The sequence below is a fragment of the Scyliorhinus torazame genome, chromosome 1 (assembly GCF_047496885.1).
Source record: "Scyliorhinus torazame isolate Kashiwa2021f chromosome 1, sScyTor2.1, whole genome shotgun sequence".
Lineage (NCBI taxonomy): Eukaryota > Metazoa > Chordata > Chondrichthyes > Carcharhiniformes > Scyliorhinidae > Scyliorhinus > Scyliorhinus torazame.
This window is the reverse complement of record NC_092707.1, coordinates 319,025,295-319,044,359: the sequence shown is the minus strand read 5'-3', so window position 1 is coordinate 319,044,359 and position 19,065 is coordinate 319,025,295.

Here is a 19,065-nt window from a genome sequence, read left to right as displayed (position 1 = left end):
AGGGGATCCCTGCACTGACTGCTTCCTCCTCTTCCCACCTCTAACTGTTACCCAGCTACCTTTGTTCTCAGATGTAACTATGTCCCTGTAGCTTCTATCTATCACCTCCTCAGCTCCCTGAATGATCCTCAGTTCATCCAGCTCCAGCTCCAGTTCCCTAACACGGTCTGTGAGGAGATGGAAATGGCTGCACTTCCCGCAGGTGAAGTCAGCAAGGACACCGGTGGTCTCCCTTACCTCGAACATTCTGCAGGAGGAACATTCTATTGCCCCAGCTGCCATCAGCTATACTTAGTCTCCCAGTAAAAAAGAAAGAAAAAATGTAAATAGCTTACCTGCTCACAGCACTGAGTCTTTTTTTTAGGTTAGAGGAGGAGGGAAGGTAGGAGACACCACACGTGTCGTGTCTCGGGTTTCCTCACCGTTCAAATTTATTGGGTAATACAAACCTTCCCAGGTCTCCCCACGGCCTACTTCCGGTTTCCTGCTGCTCTGAGAAAAAGCTCCAAAAGAGTAAGTTAAAAATCAAAAACTCAGCTTACCTTCCAGCTCTCCCCCTCCAAAAATCGCTCCCCTCTCTGCCCGCTCCGCTGGAAGAATGAAGAAGGACACTTCAGAGGGGGAGTCCTCGGGCCCATATGCCGTGGATGTACAACCGCTATGCCGTTCATCACGGAAGCGCCGTTCTCCGTCTTGTTACCTGACGCCCAATCCAGCGCCTCATGCAAATGGTGTCCGGCCTGCGGCAAAACGAGTCCGACTTCTTCCTTCGCCAGGGTCTTCGGTTGATTCCCTGGACATTCGGGGGGAGGGATGTTATAACTTGCCTGCTTACCACTGGCTGAGGACTAACCGCAATCCCACAGTCCTGAGGGAGTATGAGCTTCCCCAATGAGTGGGGGGAGAAATCATTAGCAGAGTCCCTGCATAAATAGAGCTGACCAGAATGAAACCATCTAGAGAGGAGAGAGCAGCAAGGGAGTTACTGCTGCTGTTGTATATATATATAATATATATATATATATATATATATATCTTATTGTGAATAAATGTTATTTCTTTCTATTCTACAACTCGTGCTGGATTCTTCGTGGCCCTCACAAAACGGAGGTTGGTCCTGCTTGAGGTGAAAGGCCTGAGCCCCTCCAGGAGGGGGTTCACTTGCCAAGGACCGACCAGGAGTCCGGAATACATGCCCAGTTGATCCAGGCAGAGGATACAGCAGAGTACACAGCCAGCCACTTGCGCATCCCCCGCAGGTTAGCAGGGTATGTGATTATGTGGAGCACGTCATCAGCATGGGTCGATTGGCCATCCTGATGCCTGGCTCACCAGAAAAACTCCTGGCAATGTCCTCTGCAAGAGGCATAGGAAAGGCTCCACACAGATGGAATACAGTTGGCTAGACCAGTGGCAGCCCTGACACTCTCCTCTCCCAAAGAGAAGGGGTGACATCAGGACCCCATTAACCTTAACAAGACATTCTGTGGCAGTTGGATCTGGGCGACAAAAGGCGTCCCGAACCCAGAGTTCTGAATAAATATTTGTGATCCACCCTGCCGAATGCCTTATCCTGGTCAAGAGACAGGAAGGCGTTCGACAGACCAGCCCTCTAGGAGTGGCGGAGCAGGTCCCTGACCTAGTGGATGTTATCATGAATGGTCTGGCCCAGGAGCATGTAGGACTGATCAGGGTAAATCATATGGTCCCATACAATGCCAAGGCAGCAAGACATTGAACTGGCAAAAATCTTACAGTCCATGCTGAGGAGGGAGCAGGAGGCACAGGAAAGAGGGGAGGCACAGGAGAGAGGGGAGGCACAGGAGGGAGGTAGGGGGGCACAGGGAGGAGGGCATAGGGAGGAATCAAGAGGGAGGAGGATGGCACAGGAGGGAGGGGGAGGGGCATTGGGAGGGAGCGGGGTATACATAGGTGTTATGTTCTGTGTTGTGGCCATGGTAAAGATGCACACAGAACATCTAGTTCTTTGACTAGTAAGATAGTTTATGAACAAAGTCAAGACGTGGAAAGATAATTAACGAGCTATGATATAAATGGTAATATGTAAATGAATTTTCCAGGCAGCACGGTGGTGCAGTGGGTTAGCCCTGCTGCCTTACGACGCCGAGGTCCCAGGTTCGATCCCGGCTCTGGGTCACTGTGGAGTTTGCACATTCTCCCCGTGTTTGCGTGGGTTTCGGCCCCGGAACCCAAAGATGTGCAAGCTAGGTGGATTGAACATGCTAAATTGCCCCTTAATTGGAAAAAAAATTAATTGGGTACACAACATTTAAAAAAAAAAAATAAGTGCATTTTCCTGGAGCTACGTCTAATGCGACTCGCCTCTAGTACGACTTACTACCAACCTCCGATCGCTACAAAGTGAAGCCGAACAGTATCTCCGGCAGCAGCGCACCGGTCCCTGATGAAGTCAATGCATTCTATGCTCGGTTTGAGCAGATAACCAACAATCCGCTGTCGAGTGCCCCAGCAGCCCATAACTCACCCATACCCACCATCACCGATTCCGAAGTCAGATCGGCCTTCCTGAAAGTGAACCCTCGGAAGGCGACTGGCCCGAACGGGATCCATGGTCGTGCACTCAGAGCCTGCACGAACCAGCTGGCAGAGGTGTTCGCGCTCATCTTTAACCTGTCCCTACTCCATGAACACCTTGATCCACTGCAATTTGCATACCATCGCAACCGGTCCACAGCAGATGCCATTTCCCTGGCCCTACACTCATCCCGAGAGCATCTCGACAACAAGGACACCTACATCAGACTCCTATTTAATGACTATAGCTCCGCCTTCAACACCATAATCCCAGCCAAGCTCATATCAAAGCTCCAAAACCTAGGACTTGGCTCCCCACTCTGCAACTGCGTCCTCGATTTTCTGTCAGTAATCAATCAGTAAGAATGAACAACAACACCTCCTCCACAATAGTCCTCACTACCGGGGCCCCACAAGCTGCATACTTAGCCCCCTACTCTACTCCATGTACACACACGACTGTGTGGCAAAATTTGGTTCCAACTCCATCTACAAGTTTGCTGACGATACGACCATAGTGGGCCGGATCTCGAATAATGACGAGTTAGAATACATGAGGGAGATAGAGAACCTGGTGGAGTGGTGCAGCTACAATAATCTCTCCCTCAATGCCAGCAAAACTAAAGAGCTGGTCATTGACTTCAGGAAGCAAAGTACTGTACACACCCCTATCAGCATCAACGGGGCCAAGGTGGAGATGGTTCGCAGTTTCAAATTCCTAGGGGTGCACATCTCCAAAAATCTGTCCTGGTCCACCCACGTCGACGCTACCACCAAGAAAGCACAACAGCGCTTATACTTCCTCAGGAAACTAAGGAAATTCGGCATGTCCACATTAACCCTTACCAACTTTTACAGATGCACCATCGAAAGCATCCTATCTGGCTGCATCACAGCCTGGTATGGCAACTGCTCGGCCCAGGACCACAAGAAATTTCAGAGAGTCGTGAACACCGCCCAGTCCATCACACGAGCCTGCCTCCCATCCATCGACTCCATCTACATCTCCCGCTGCCTGGGGAAAGACCCCTCCCACCCGGCTTACTCACTCTTCCAACTTCTTCCATCGGGCAGGAGATACAGAGGTGTGAGAACACGCACAAACAGACTCAAAAACAGCTTCTTCCCCGCTGATACCAGACTCCTAAATGACCCTCTTATGGACTGACCTCATTAACACTACACTCCTGTATGCTTCATCTGATGCCGGTGCTTATGTAGTTACATTGTATACCTTGTGTTGCCCTATGAGGTATTTTTTTTTCCCTTTTTCTTCCCATGTACTTAATGGTCTGTTGAGCTGCTCGCAGAAAAATACTTTTCACTGTACCTCGGTACACGTGACAATAAACAAATCCAATCCCATCTTGCCTCCCTCTCTCTCCAACAGTATTCTCCTCCTCAGTGGAGCTGTCCAGGTCCAAAAAGGTCCCTTCACCTGTTGTGAATTGGGTGAAGGGCGTGACAGCCTCCTCCTGCCCAGACAACATTTTCCTGAGGCAAAGAAATGTCCAGTCATAGCAGCAGTTGCAAACAGTAAGAGAAGCAACAGCAGCAGAAACACGAGTTGCAACAGCAGATTGGGACTCCCAACTATTTTGGTTAAACCAAATAAACTAAATTAAATTAACCGAGGGACAAATTACAAGGGGCAACGCCTTAAAAGGACACTGCCTTAAAAAAAAATCATAAATGAAACTTAAAACATCAAATTAAAATGTCATTAAAAGTGCCAAAAAGGCACCCCAGTCCCTGCGGTGCCCAGCGAGCATGGAAACCTCAATCGTGCCCATGAACACTGCATGCTCCCTCTCCAGGGACAACCGGCCACGACTGTAGCCACGGAAGAGCAACAGACTGTTGGGTTGGTGACGCCCTAGTTGTTCGCTGCCTGGACCTATTTATGGCAAGTTTGGCCAGGCCCAGGCGCAGGTTCACGAGGAGGTCCTCCTCCCTCCTGACCCCTCTCTGCATCGGCTGCCCATAGATCAGGAACATGGGGCTGAAGAGCAAACAAAACTGGAACAAAAGGTTTTTCAAAAGGCTAAAAAGTGGATGCAGTCTAACACAACTTACATATGCATTGTTTAGGGACTCCATAACGCCACAAAAACGGTTGGCATCTTGGCAGTCTGTGAACTGATGTAGGCTATGGTTGTATGGGGCTGGTGCGTGCAACAACCCCCACCCCACGTCTCTGAGATTAAGAGGGAGGACTCCTCTGTAGAGCGACCTCCAATGGGGACTGTTGTGTTATGCTGCTTCGGATAATACAGGTTGCTACTTAATGCAGTTTCAACTAAAGGATGCTCCAGACTCTGAAATTAGTTCAACGTGATTATTGAACGATTAACACATTTCTCAAATGAGTTTGACTCTCTGCTAATCTAACTGTAGTAACTCAGTCTAACTGTACCAGCTTGCTCGAAGCCACATGCTGGGGTGTGATGCTGCTGATAAACCCTGTCTAACTCTCTAGATGTCTGTCTGTGGAAAGAGGCAGGGTGCGGGATTCTCCGATACCCGCCAGGTCGGAGAATCGCCGGGGGTCAGCGTGAATCCCGCCCCCGCCGGCCTCTGAATTCTCCCACCCCCCAGAAACTGGCGTGGCGTGAGTTGCGCCAACCACTTCGGAGAATGGCGGGGTCGGGCGCGACTCAATGGGTCCCGGGGACACCCAAATTCTCTGGCCTGCGATGGGCCGAAGTCCCACCTGCCTGTAGCCAGTCCCACTGGCGTAAATTGGAGTTGGACCCTTACCAGCGGGACCTGGCGGAGCGGGCGGCCTCTGGGGTTATTGGGGGGTTGCGGGGGGATCTGGCCCCGGGATGTGCCCCCACGGTGGCCTTGCCTACGGTCAGGGCCCACCGACACGCGGGCGGGCCTGTGCCGTGGGGGCACTATATTCCTTCCGGTGTGGCAATGACTACATGTGCGCATGTGTGGGGATGACGTCAGCAGACGCTGATGCTCCCGCGCATGCGCGGACCCGCGCCGTCCGGCGGAGTCCCTTCGGCCCTGGATGGCGTGGCGCCAAGACCGTTTACCTCCGGCCGGTGCGGCGCAAATCACTCTGGGGCGGGCCTAGCCCCTGAAGGTGCAGAGGATTCCGCACCTTTGGGGCGGCCCGACGCCAGAGTGGTTCACGCCACTCCATCCCGCCAGGACCCCCTGCCGCCCCGGGTGTGAGTGCCTCATCCATTTTATAGTGTTTATGTCATGCCCCCTTGTGGTGATGCCACCTCTGAGTGTCCTGACTGCCCATTGGTTGTGTCCTATTCTGAGTGTTCATTGGTTGCATATTTGCATTTCATGACATCTCCCCTTTTTTTTTTAGATGTATATACACGTGAATGTGTCTGTCTAATGTGACTGACTGAGGAATACAGAACAGAACAAACAAAACAAATGCTCATAAGTCCAGTCTCTGAGGCTTGCGTCTGATCCTCGTCGACCGCCGGAGAGGTGGTGGAGGGGATGACGGTGTCTTGGCAGGAGAGTGGGAGGTACGACTGGTGGCCTCGTGTTCGAGGTGTCTGGAGGTGGCAACTCGACATGTGGAAATGGAGGGGAAGTGGTTGTGGGCAAGCAACGTTTCGCAGTGCCCTTCGATTCCTTCGCACAATGGAGCCATCAGCCATACGTATGACATGGGATCTGGGCGCGGCCTGTCGAACAACGACAGCCGGAGCAGACCACCCACCATCCGGTATCTTGATCCTGACCGTGTCTGCCGGGGATAGCACGTCCAGATCGATGGCATGTGCGTCATAGCCCTGCTTCTGGCTGTCGCGAAGCTGCTGTATCTTCTGCAGCACCGGGTGGTGATCCAGGTTGGGCAGGTGTATGGCTGGAAGCGTCGTCCGCAGGTTCCTGTTCATCAGCAGTTGAGCTGGCAACATGCCAGTGGACAAGGGAGTCCCCCGGTACGCAAGTAGTGCAAGGTGTATGTCGGAAGCGGAGTCCGAGGCCTTGCGGATGAGCTGCTTAGCAACGTGCACCCCTTTTTCGACTTTGCCATTGGACTGCGCATAGTGCAGACTGGAGGTGAAATGCCTGAAATTGTAGCTCTTGGCAAACGTGGACCATTCTCGACTGTGGAAGCACGGGCCATTGTCACTCATGACAGTGTTCGGGATGCCATGCCGTGAGAATGCCTCTTTACACGCTTTGATGACAGTCCGTGAGGTGAGGTCTGGCAGCTTCAGCACCTCAGGATAGTTCGAAAAGTAATTGATGATTAAGATATAGTCGCGACCATTCGCGTGGAATAGGTCAATGCCAACCTTGGACCACGGAGAGGTCTCTCGGTCATATGGTTGGAGCATCTCCTTGCTCTGCGCTGGTTGGAACCTCTGACAGGTTTCGCAGTTCAGGACCATGTCCGTGGTGTCCTGGTTGATGCCGGGCCAGTAGACAGCTTGCTGGGCTCTGCGTCTGCACTTTTCTATGCCCAGGTGTCCCTCATGAATCTGCCACAGCACCATGCTCTGGAGACATAGCGGGATGACTATCCTGTCCAGCTTGAGCAGGATGCCGTCGAGCAGCATCAGGTCGTCCTTGACATTGTAGAATTGAGGGCATCGCCCTTTCTGCCAGCCATTGCTGAGGTTGTGGATGACTCACTGCAACAGGGGGTCTTTGGCCGTCTCTTCTCGGATGAGAACGATCGCCTCATCTGTTGCCAGGAGAGTGCTTGCACACAGTTGTACCTGCAATTCAAAGTGCTGGATGATCTCCAGTGGTTCACTGGGTGAGTTGACGGACCGTAAATGTTGGCAAGCCATAGACATAATCATGAAATTTGAGGATGCCGGTGAGGAGACCTAAATACTCCTTCTCAATTTGCGCATATCTGGTCTCAGTGGGTGTCATTGCCCGTGGCACGTATGCTACTGGTACCCAGGATGACGTGTCATCTCTTTGAAGCAACACCACCCCAATGCCATCCTGACTCGCATCTGTGGGTATTTTGGTCTCTCGGTCTGGGTCAAAGAATGCAAGGATGGGTGCCGTGGTGAGCTTGGCTTTCAGCTCCAGCCACTCTGTTCGGTGCTCCGCATTCCACTCAAAGGCAGTTGATTTTTTCACCAGGTTGCGTAGGACCATGGTGTGTGTGGCCAAATTTGGGATGAACTTGCCAAGGAAATTGACCATTCCCAGGAAGCGCAGTACTGCCTTTTTGTCCTCGGGGACTTTCAATACATCGATGGCTTTAATTTTGTCTGTGTCCGGGCGCACACCGTATCGCGAAATCTCATCGCCCAGGAACTTCAGCGTGGATGTCCCAAACAGCATTTGGACCTGTTTAGCTTAAGGCCATGTTCATGTATGCGTCGGAATACTTTCTTGAGTCATGACACATGTTCCTCTGGGGTTGTGGACCAGATTATGATATCGGCAGCGGAGACACGAACCCCTTCTATTCCCTCCATCATCTGTTCCATGATGCGATGGAAAATCTCTGATGCCGAGATGATGCCAAATGGCATTCGGTTTTAGCGGAATCTGCCAAAAGGTGTGTTGAAGGTGCAGAGCCTTCTGCTGGATTCTTCAAGTTGGATTTGCCAAAATCCTTGGGATGCGTCCAATTTTGTGAAGAAGCGCGCGTATGCCATCTCACTCGTGATTTCTTCCCTCTTCGGGATGGGGTAATGTTCCCGCATAATATTCTTGTTTAGATCCTTGGGGTCAATGCAGATGCGTAGGTCCCCCAAAGGCTTCTTTACACACACCATCGAGCTGACCCACTTGGTTGGTTCAGTGACCTTGGAAAAGATGCCTTTTTGTTGTAGACTCGTGAGCTCTGCCTTCAGGCGCTCTCTCAGTGGACCAGGGACACATCGTGGTGCGTGGACCACTGACTTGGCATCAGGCCGCAGTAGAATCTTGTACTGGTATGGCAGCGTGCCCATCCCGCTAAATACATCTGGGTACTGGGTTAGGATGTCGTCGATGCTGGCCTGAAGATCCGAATAGGATGGTGGTGTGGTGTAGACCCTTTGAATGAGGTTCAGTTGCTTGCAGGCGTGCGCACCTAGCAGGGACGCCCTGTCTGGTTTAACAATCTCGAAGCGTAAGCTTGCTTGTGTGTGTCAGCTGGACACCTGCAGATGGCAGGATCCCAGTGCCTTGATTGTGTTTCCATTGCAGTCCAGGAGTGTGCAGGCAGCTGGAAGGATTGTGGGGGGCTTCTTGATTCTCTTGAAGTTCACCTGCGAAATCAGGTTGGCGGAGGCACCTGTGTCCAGTTTGAACTGTATGGGGCAGTGGTTCACCTTCATCACTGCATGTCATTCGTCCTCGGAATCCACGGCCAGGATTGACTGGACTCGCGATGTGTCCAGTGTGACATATTCGCACTTCGTAATAATGCCCACTCGGTAAGTGTTGTCCAGGTATTCATCATCTGGATCCGTCGCACTGCCTGGATCAGAGTCATGCATTCGGTGGTGCACACTTCTGATGCGCCGCTGTTGGAATTGGGAGCACTGACTCCTGACTGGTGGTGCAGATCTGCACAGGGCTGCATAGTGGTTTGGTTTCCCACAATTTAAACAGCATTTGACTCTTGCAGGGCAGATTTTTTTTAAATGGGCGGTGCCACAGTTCGCACACGCCATGACGTCAGCGCCATGACGCGGTGCGGTTCTCGGACGTCTGCACCTGCGCAGAGATGTTTTCTGCCGCTTCGTGTTCCCGATTGCATTGCACTTGCGTCAGGCCCCGGGAAGAGCGTGCGAAATGGCCGCTTTCGTCTGTGTGGAGGCGCTACATCCGGGAGATGGCCTGAACACTCTCCACCTCATGGGAGGCTTGTTTTTCACCTTCTGCCATTTTGTACTGTGAATAGTGATTTTTTTTAGAGTGTTCATGCACAGTACACGTTTCAATCGCGATTGGCAGGGTCATGTGCTTGATTTTCAACAATTTCTCTCGCAGAGGATCACAGTGGACTCCAAAAACGATTTGGTCTCTGATCATGGAGTTGCAGGATCGCGCTAGCAGTCTAACGTTAGTTAGATAGGAGTTGAATGATTCATCTTTACCTTGCATCCTCTGCTTGAAGATGTAGCGCTCGAAGATTTTGTTGGTGTCCACCTCGCAGTGGCTGTCGAATTTGTCCAGGGTGGTTTGGTACTTCGTTTTGTCCTGCCCTTCGGAAAAGTGAAAGGAGTTGAAGATCTCTATCGCATGGGCACCCGCAGTGGTGAGTAGAAGAGCTATCTTCCGAGCATCGGTCGCGCCATTGAGGTCGGATGCTTTCACGTATAGTTGAAATTTCTGCTTGAATGATCGCCAGTTGGCACTAAGATTGCCGGTGGTCCTGAGCTGATGAGGAGCCTGAATCTTGTCCATTGTGCCTGTATGCAGTAGCTGGTTGTCACGGATCTTGCTGAGTTGAACTAAATAGATTGAACAGTCATTCCTGGTATTATGTTGTGATGCGCTGCTGCGGACAACACAGGCTGCTACTTGATGCAGCCTTAACTAAAGGATGCTCCAGACTCTGAAATGAGTTCAACGCGTTTATTGAACTATTAACACAGTTCTCAAATGAGTTTGACTCTCTGCTAATCTAACTGTAGTAACTCAGTCTAACTGTACCAGCTTGCTCTAAGCCACGTGCTGGGGTGTGATGCTTCTGATCAACCCTGTCTAACTCTCTAGATGTCTGTCTGTGGAAAGAGGCTGGGTGTGAGTGCCTCATCCCTTTTATAATGTTTATGTCATGCCCCTTTGTGGTGATGCCACCTCTGAGTGTCCTGACTGCCCATTGGTTGTGTCCTAATCTGAGTGTTCATTGGTTGCATGTTTGCATATCATGACAGGGACCTCCACCGCCGGACGGTAACAAGCATGCCAAGTCATTTCCGGGTGACAGGCGAGGGAAAAGAAATGAAGAGTGCAGCAGCAGCCCTTACAGGAAACACCTCATGCAGTGTGAAAAGGCACAAAGCTATTTCCGCAAGGAGGCTGGAGCTGTGGAGGTCCGGCTCCCAGGGGAGGGTTCCCTTAGGTAAGTGTGAAATTCCATCTGAGCAAGGGTATGTTCAGACGGGAGTCCACTGCAGCCCTGCACCTCCTTGAGACCATGAGTGTCATCGGGTCCGAGCACAACCATTTTGAGATCATGGATGGTATTGGCCGTGAGCTGGACATCCACTGCCATGCGGTGTTACACTTCCTGGGGGTGTCACCCAGCCCACTCCTCTGCAACCCAGTATGTCCCCAATCCTGGGCACCCTGGCAGACCCAACCCGCCTCTCCACCAGCCACTCAGAATTATGTTAGTCAAGGTGCTGATTCCTGAACAGCGGCGCCCTGACAACAGCCACTACTCCAGACTGGGGTGAGCTGCAGTGCGAGGCAAACATGTTTCAGTCTTTGAGCAAGTCCTAGAAGTAGCTCCAGGAGAGGGGCAGTGCATGCAAGGAGTTACAAGCACACATTTAGAGGGCACCCTCATTCTCCCATGTCAGTCTTACACACCTAATCCTGAGAGACAAACAAACGTCCGAGACATGTGGAATTTAAATTTTATAGAGCTAAGCCCCTTGGTCCTCAGAGTCCTGACTGAGTGTGGGGCTCAGTTGAGAGGGTCTTCATTCCTCATTAGGAAGAGATTGGACCCATTCCTGAAAACTCCATTCAGTCCTTGCAGTCAGGCCTCTCATTAGGCCCCACCCAGTGACCTCAGTCGCCCCCAGTGCTGACCATCAGTATTCACCTCCTGCCACCCAATTTCCAGGTCCCACCAAGGAAAGGCACTCCCTCAGTGGTGATTTGGCCACAAGTCTAGCAAGGGGGACACAGGAAACCACTCCTGCATGTCAGCCTCTCAAACCCCTTAAAGCAAGGTGCACCCCAAAGTGAATGGAAGGTAAGGCCTGCTTGTGACCACTCCCCCTGAGATTAAGCGACTGACCCCCCTGCCCGGGCCCCGAACTGAATTTATCTGTGTCCCCCTACGTTCTCTCTGGTACAACCTGAGCAGTGAAGAGTCTGGAGAATCATGGCTGTCTGCGTGTTCACCTCCGATATCCTCCCTGGAATATTAATCTTGCACCATTGCTTTAGGAGCAAATTCCGAGCGATGTACAGTTCACCTCTGCAGTCTTTCACAGTGATGAAACCATAAGAGACAACCTTTCCTGGTGTTGCAAATGCTAGCAAAAATCTCCTTAATACCACTTCTCTAATGAAAATCATATTTGCAATATTAAAATCATCACGGAGAATTTTTTTAAATTCATTTTTCAAAGTTTTAATGAAATTGGAATTTCATTTTCTATTAAAATCCATTTACTCACATACAAGTTCCAAGTATTACCTTAAAGGTATAAATGAAAAAAACTTAAAACCACATAGCATGAAAAACAGCTTTGGAAAAATCAATTCCATTGTGCTTGAGGCTTTTTTGTGTGAGTTCATCTCTTATGTCGACTTGACATTTCAAGGAAGTTTAATCTATCATTTCCCATTACATATTGATGTTCAGATGATAAACGCAGGCGATGTTTTCCTGGATATGTAAAGTCTAACAAAAATGGTTGCTGTGACTAAATTGAGAAGGTTTGGCAGTGGGCAATTTTCTTCAGTCATTATCAGAATTTAACTAGAAAGTAGAGCAGGAGAAAGGACAAGGCTAGTGAATGAAAAGCTTTCTGAAGTTGTATTTTAACAAAGACGGGAAGTTGTCCTCTGTAGGACATATAAATATTTGCAATGTGCTTCCATTAGGTGGAAGAAAAAACATGGACAGAAGTTGCATGTGTGGACACAATTAATTATGCAAAAGATTGGGTCGAGTGCAGCAGGCTTACAAGGCTGGTTCCAGGGATGAGAAACTTCAGTTATGGGGCTAGATTAGAGAGGTTGGGACTGTTCTCCTTGGAGAGATGAAAGCGAAGGGGAGATTTGATAGAGGTGTTCAAAATGAGGAGGGGGCAGGACAGAGTAGATAGGGAGAATCTGTTCCCGCTCGCAAAGGGATCAAGAACAGGAGGGCACAGAGTTAAAGTGATTTGCAAAAGAAGCAAATGTGATCTGAGAAAAACCTTTTCACACAAGTGGTTCGGTCTGCGATGCGCTGCCTGGAATTGTGGCGGAGGCTGGTTCGATCAAGGCATTCAAGTGAGCATTAGGTGATTACTTGAATAGGAAGAAATGTGCAGGGGTATGTGGCAAAGGCAGGAGGGTAACACTAAGTCATAATGCTCATTTGGAGAGCAGGTGCAGACATGGTGGTCCAATTGGCCTCTGCACCGAAACAATTCTGTAATTTTTCACCTGCACAACGTGGGTGAAATGGCCAGCTCTGTTACAGTGCACCTCTGGCGGAAGACAATCCAGGGTGGCAGGATAGGAGCAAAACTATTCAAAACACAGACTAACCAGATAGATTTGCAGTTCTATCAGCCTGAGCATGATAAGGCTCACGTTCATCATGGAGGCCACATGCTGAAGCATGTCCCTGGCTCATGACAACCTTTAAGGCCAATTGTCTTATTATGTTGCGACACCCTGGGCTAGTGCGCGGTCAATTCCAGCCCCACTTGACCCAGAGTCGTAGCACAATTGAAATTAACTATTAATTTTTAGAAAATACCCAAAGTCTTTGGTCTTTGACTACCCAATAATCACAGTCAGCAGGTTTGTAAAGTTAAAGCAAAATTATTTTTTATTAATAACAGTAACTACGATTAAATGGGCATCAAATACAACTGAATAACTATTATTTAATATTATTGCTGGAGTGCCAGTGGAAGAGGAGGTCAACAACCTCAACTTCTATTGACTACCCGGGGGAGTCTGTCATCATGCTGCCAGTTTCAACATTCTCAGGTAATTGAAGCCCCCTTTTGACAGACATCCACCAATATATATTTTCACAGGTCGCAGCACAAGCAAACCCCGACAGCCAAACGCATAAGGATAATGGTGCCTCGTTCTTTTCGTCTGTCTACTGAGCTCTTCAATTGGATCCGTTGCCACTAATTTTTGATCCTTGAAGTAATTAAAAGTAGGTGCAAATGTATTTAAAATGGCAAGAAGCTAATCAAATGCATTTTTTCCAGGATCAGCTTCATATCATAATTACTTACAAATTCAGAATGTAGATTTAGATGCATGAAGAGAGATATCTTGCTGGTGGGGGCAGAATGTGATCCCTTAATGCAATTCACTCTGCAACCTTGGGAAATTTGGTGCATATTGAAATGATGTCGTCGAGATTTACTGTGAAGGTTAATCCGAAGCTCAGTCTGGACCAGCTGCGATCTTCCTGACACTTTTTTTTAAAGATGGAAATATGTACGGAGCACAAGCTCAGCAGAAGTCCAGGAGAGCAGATCTCTGTCAAACTTCACATTGGTCTCACTGAAGCCAGTCTGGCTGAGGTCACTCACAGGCAGTCAATGTCAATTATTAAATTGCCCAGAAAATTAATCAGCTCAAAATGGAGACATCGTGCATCAGACTAAGGTAGTCAGTCCCCCACAAAGTTGGGTACTATTATCTAGTAAAGGCTCTGACCTTTAAAGGCCACATGAGAGTAATGTCAGCTTTCAATGTGAGTTTCAACAAAGATGAGTAAAGTTGCAGAGGGCGAATTCTCAGGGATGTCTGTAAACTCCATCCAACACATTGGACGTGATTCAACTAAATGGGAACAAAGTCCCATAGCGAGTGAGTTCAGCCGTATGTTTCCCAGCGCTCGCAGTGCTGAGAAATGCAACGCATGGCCGAGGTCGCACATAGCCCATTTTCTGCACTAAGGTGCTCCACGTGCCAGAATTCCTCAGTGCAGTGAGATATTGAGACAACATTTTTAAATGGCACCCTGATCTCTGGAGCCCCAGGCGTGACCACCCCCTGCCCCAACTCACTATGGAGGCTACCCCCCCAACACCCATATAGGGCACCCCCAGCCAGATCGCTGCCATTTCGAAAATGCAGCTTAGCACTTTGGCAGTGCTAATCTGGTTCACTGACAGTGCCTCTGCTTGCTGGCAGTGCCACTTGGGCACCTTTACAGTGCCAAACTGGCACCCAGGTGACATGGCAAAGGTTTAAGACTGGCACCGTCAGGGTGTTGTGGTGATATGCCTGTTAGACAATGTTACAATTACTCAGCAGTGTGACCTCCTACCATCAGGTGGTGTGAGACATCAGTCAGGCGACATCCGGCTACCAGCAAAAGGTGGTAAGGTGTACACAAGGACAGTCGCACATAAGGGTAGTTCCTTATGTAACTCTGTATTAACTTGATCTGTATCAGGTTCTGATCATCACCTTACCACCTATACATCAATAAATCATCGTTCTGGCTAAATCACCAGCCGTTCTGTAGAATCATTGCAAGACAAGATCACGGAACACAACATGGTACCAGAAGTGCTGAAGATTTGAGGGTGACGTCGGAAAAGCCAAAAGTTAAAACGCAGTAAAAGACACTGAAGTTTGAGATGGAAGGTTTAAAGGCACCCCACAAGCTTCAAATATCAGGTAACATGGACGAAAACTGGTGTGTCTTCAAGCAGCAGTTTAAACTCTATGTATTGGCCCTTGGCAAATTGCATTGCTGCTCATGGTGGCGGGTCCACAAGCAATTGAAATATACAATACTTTTGCTTTGGATAGTGAAGAGAAGAGCAAGAGATACGATGAAGTCATTGGTTACTTTGATCGGAATTGCTCCCCCAAAAACAATGAAACATTTGAGAGATACATTTTTGGCATGTGTACCCAGAAACCCAGTGAATCTTTCAACAGTCTTGTCACTGAATTGAGGCTGAAGGCCCAGTCCTGCAATTTTAGTAGTCTGAAATCTTCAATGATCCGTGACCAAATAGTGTTTGGTTATCAAATGATAAGCTTTGTGAGAGATTGCTGCGGGAAGAAGATAAAGAAACCTAGTCTCAGTGCAGGTGGCCATTTTAAGTGGCCGACAGGAGCCGCCATTTTGTTCCAGTAATGTGGCAATCGACATGGCCCATGGCAATGTCCAGTCCTTGGAAAAGTCTGTTCCAGGTGCGGCCATGTTGGTCATCTTGCAAAACAGTAATTTTCGCCTCCTACATCAGATCAGTTGACGCAATTGATGAGATGTCTCCGGACGAACAGTTCTTCCTCGATCTTATCGTAAACAAGGACCAGAAGAGTCCGACCCATAAAGATGAAGATATCATTTCAAAAAACAACAAAACTATTGAGAACAAACCTGAGGCCATTGAAACCAGATGGATAATCTTACTGGCACAATGTGACCTTGACATCCAAATGAGAGCCAACCTCTTCAGTCAGTCAGCTTTGCACAGGCTGAATGCGCAGCCGAAAGTCATTGGTTGACCAGGACTGCCAGTACGCAGTATGAAAAATATGGAGACGTTGGGTGAACTTGAACTTAGCGTGCACGGCACAACGTAAAAGCTACCGTTTAATAATGTGGGCATGAAAATCGAGTCCATCATAGGAGTGGATGCATGTGAATCCCTGAACCTAGTTGAGCAACTGTTCCAGAAGATGGGTGGCGAGCCGAGCTCAACAAATCCCAGCGAGATATGATAGTGCAGTTATTCGATGAGGATTCAGCAGACGACCTGGTGGAGGACGACAAATCAGATGAAGAGAAGGAAGAGCCAAAGAACATTCCAGACCTCTGGTTAACAGTCTTCAAAAGATGTATGTACTCAGTGGCATGATACAGGAGTATAATGAGCCCGTATTAAAGCATCTACAAAATGTGAATGTTAAATGTTCAGAGCTTGAAGAGCCAATGAGCTTCACTCTGGAGTTTAAGCTTGAGTCTAACAAGTACTTTACAAATAAGGTGGTTAGGGAAGTAGACCAGATGAAATGGATGCCTGACAGGCAAGGATCTTCATTCCTTGACCAACTAGAAATCATGGGGTGCACAGGCTGTCAGATCAAGTGGAAGAAAGGAAAAATGCCATGTTGTAAACAATTAAAACCAAGCCAAAGCTTTTTTGTTGTACAAGGGTCAGAATACTCGTAAAACAGTTATGAAAACTGTGCTGAATTAGTTATTCTTTAATTTCTTCAATCATCCTCAAGTTCCACAGTATGGAGTGTTAAATAAAAGCTCGGCAGCAAAACCCAATGTTAACTTTGAAATTGGCTGCCTCCTGTGTGAACACATAATTCCAAGTGCAATGTTGTACTTTACAAGAGAAATTATTGCAGAAGATACTGACTCCGATGATAAATATTATGAAGATATATATGACGACTACGAAGATGAGGCAGAATGGAAAGACATGGAAGGTAAGCCAGATGAAGACGAATATGAAATGTCCGTAAATCTATTTTGCAGCAGTAATGGCGAGCTCGATGAAAGGGCCCGAGAAGCGCTGCTCCGGTGGTTTGGTGGGAATGACAAGGTGGTCACAAGGGGTGTCCAGACTGCGCAGGACAGCAAGAAGTGGACAGCAAGAAGTGGGAGAGCTCTGAGATGGCACACTCCAAAATGAAAAGTGAGATTGCAGTGGCTGACACCTCAGAGGAACAACTCCTGAACAAGCTAGTAACAGGCAACGTCATTCTAATCTTGGAGAAGCCTGCACCAGAGGCACATGGTGAATCGTTTCAGGCCTCTGAAATGGTTCTGGTAGTCGACTCCCTGATCCTCGAGGCTACTTCACCGGAAGATGAGTTAGAGGAGCTGCTGACTACATCGCAATGCAGTTCGATGGATCACATAAATATACTAGAGCAAGACCAGGATGACCCATCACTTGGATCGTCAGGGCCAGAGATAGTCTGTATCGTAATCTCCAGTGATGAGGAGCCATTAATCATTGTTCGAACAAGCCAAGAAGGGACAGCATCTGATGTTATGGATGTGACTTCCACCCAGGCACCAGAGAGCGAGGCACTCCAACCTCCAGATGAGGGCACAGAATTGGGTGTGGCTGCACAATCCCTTGCAGACATGCCGGCGCCACAGGTCCCAACTGAGGATCCACATACTTCTATGTACAGGGTGCAGACCACCACTAAGTCAGGGGTTGCCAAACCCAAACGTAAAAAGAAAAGAATTCGCCAGATGATCGTTTGAGCAAAAAAGAGGAAGAGGAGAAGAGTGGGAGAACTAGCACACCCCACTGATGAAAACAAAAGAGAAGGTGTTAATGTTGTGACTGACAAGCCAGAGACAGAGAACATACAGCGAAACAGCAACAGCGTCATGGGAAGAAACAGAAAAAGAAGAAGTTGGTGATGCACGTGTGGCCATCAAGAATACATGCCTTCAAACGTTTATGAAGCAAGAGACCGGCACGCAAACCAGTCTTCGAAAAGGCTGGCAACAGCCCAGTGATCACAGGGGCGATCCCGTGAGGGAGGCACAATGAGATGTGTGAAAGGGACAGACACCGAGCAGGCATGGACAAACTAGTTACATTTGTTTTTATTGTTTATGCGTATCATAAATGTGTAAAGTAAAGATAGTCATCATGTTTGTACACAAACATAAATATCTCCTAAGGAAGGGGGATGTGGTGTAGATAATGTTACAAGTACTCAGCAGTGTGACCTCTTTCCAGCAGGTGGCATACGACACCAGTCAGAAGACATCCAGCTACCATCAGAAGGTTGTAAGGTGTATACAAGGACAGTCGCACATAAGGGTAGTTCCAGAAGAGTCTAATTTAACTCTGTAATAACTTGATCTGTATAAGATTCTGATCATTACCTTACCATGTGTACATTAATAAACCATCATTTTGGCTAGTCGCCAGGAGTCCTGTAGAATCATAGCCAGACAAGATCACGGAATAGGAAAAGTGCCCTGCTGGAAGTACCAGGGTGCCTAGGTGGCGCCAACAGTGCCAGGGTACCACCCTGCCCAAAAGGCATGTACCTCGGGGGCCTCTGATCCCTTGGGTGACCCCCATAAGCGCCGTTCCGTCTAGACCCCATTTCTGGATACAAGTACTGAATGGCGCTCGCCCACGGTCTCTAAGGCAGAGGGGATAGATTCCAATGCATTAGTTACCTCAGGGAACTGCATATTAAAAATGAGACTAGCTGTCTCACTCTTATATGCATATTTGCCAAAAAGTGATTCTACCCACCATGTTCGGGATTTACATTGCAAAGTCTCACGAGATCGCGTCAGATCTCCCGGGCCTCCTGGCTTCTATCAGCCACTTTGTGCTACTTTTCACGCGCAGCATGGCCATTCGATCACGCCCAACGTCTTGACTGTGGAAAATAGTGGAAGTGATTCCGAAGTTCCACCCATGCTTATCCCCCACTCGGATTTATAGAGCCAATGAAAATGGAGTAGACTCGAGTGTAAATGGGGTTCAGCCAAAATCCCTGCCTTCCCCAGATCAAAATGAAGCTTCTTTCATCCCTGGAATTTCAGAGTTAGATAATTATGGACAGTGCACCCAACCTTGTAATATGCACTCCTTGCACAGAACACTCGATACTGGAAAACACAAACTGAAATGTATTCTGTGATCATTGCCTTATTTC